Raw genomic sequence first — 1677 nt, 5'->3', positions numbered from 1 at the left:
TGACATTCCTGGGTGTCAGGCTGCTCTTAAAGGCACAGCAGCAGCCAGGACCAAGATAAAACTCAGTAAATGACAAAGTTCCCTGGTTCAAATCTCACAAGCAGGAATTATAAAGTACTGTTGCCAGCAGGACTGGGGGGAAATGTCTGATCCCTTTAATAGAGGCTTAATGTGTGGAAATGGACAGCTGAAGCTTTTCATGGCACAAAGATAAATAATATCACCTGATAAATAATATCCCATTAAGCCTCTAGTAAAGACACAGGCCAGTTTTCTCCAGGGCTGTTGGCAAATCCTACTATAAACAAATAAATGACAAAGATGTTGAGGTCTCCTGAGCAGAGAGTCTGCTACTGAAGCAAGACGGAATAGCAGAGTAGGATGATGAGGGTACTTAATTGAAGAAGTGGCAGGGATATGAACCAGAAAGGGAAGAGTTAATGAGTAAGCAGCAGCATCCTGTTTACCCAATCAAAACTGCTGACAATTGGATTGCTAGTCTTGAAACCTGAGCCTGATCTTTTTTTAAAGGATGTTGCTGAGATTGAGCCTGCCTGCGGTGGATGCAGTAGCAATAGCAATACTTTTAATTGATGCAGCATATGCCAAGGGTTCCAAGCGCTTCACCTACATTATCTCCATAATCCTTACAACAACCCAGTAAAGTGCAATGTAAGTGGACTGTCTCTTCTGGAAAGATAAATTGTCCTAAAGGATGTTCTACTACAAGAAGTATCTCTTGGCAACTCTACGAGGGGCCCAAAAGGATTCTGGGAATCCCTGCTACTGCTATATTATACAAGGCAGACTCTTGTTGTGCTTTCTAATAATGGCACAGGAGGGAGAGCTGTGCCAATTGCAGGGGTAGCCTCTCTCTTCTGTGAAGGGCAAAATGCCTCTGCCCAAACTCTGCCTTCTGCAAATCCACTGAAAGGCGCAGGAGCTCCTGCTGCACTTGGAACCTGACAACTTGTCAGGTTCCCATAGTCCTTTGAAAAGAAACAGAATAGTGGGATGTTGGAGGCAGGCGTGCTATCCATATCCCTTCTGCTTTTTCTGTTCTCATACATTAAGATGCTCAGCCTCAGAATACAGCCAAAGGATAATGCATCCACTTCTTTTTGGTGCTCGCGTCAGCTTCCAGAAGGCCACCTTAGATGTTTGTCCCCTCTTGGAAACAAAAGTGTTTGCTTGGACAACACAAAATGCATAAACCTCTTAAGACTTTGCTGATTCAGGGACAGCAGGAGGAGGATTTTTTTTAAGTCTCCTCCCACGAAGCCAACGTCTTTGCCCACCCCCTTCCCATGCCCAACAGCTTGGCACCAAAGTGTGATGCTGAACCAGTGCAGGACTGAACACCAGACTTGGCATCCCCTCCCCCCATCTGTGAGGATGATGGCACTCTCCAGGGAGGGAGGGAGGGAGGGAGGGAGGGAGGGGAATGGGAGGCAGCACCAAGCGACGCAAACTACAGGGAAGGTGTGCCTGGTATCAGGGACTGAGTAAACACACCCTGCTCTTTGCAACAAAAGCAGCAAAGCCACAGGGAGGGGCTGACACGCCAAATGGATGTGGGAAAGGAGAGATGCTGGACAGCTCAGCACTGCTGCATGTAAATCCTTCCCATGGAACAGCACGAATTCTCACAAGCGATGACCAGGCACACAGTTGTGT

This window comes from Gekko japonicus, unplaced genomic scaffold, assembly GCF_001447785.1.
Source record: "Gekko japonicus isolate JY-2015 unplaced genomic scaffold, Gekko_japonicus_V1.1 scaffold33, whole genome shotgun sequence".
NCBI classification, from domain to species: Eukaryota; Metazoa; Chordata; class Lepidosauria; order Squamata; family Gekkonidae; genus Gekko; species Gekko japonicus.
This window is presented reverse-complemented; position numbering follows the sequence as displayed.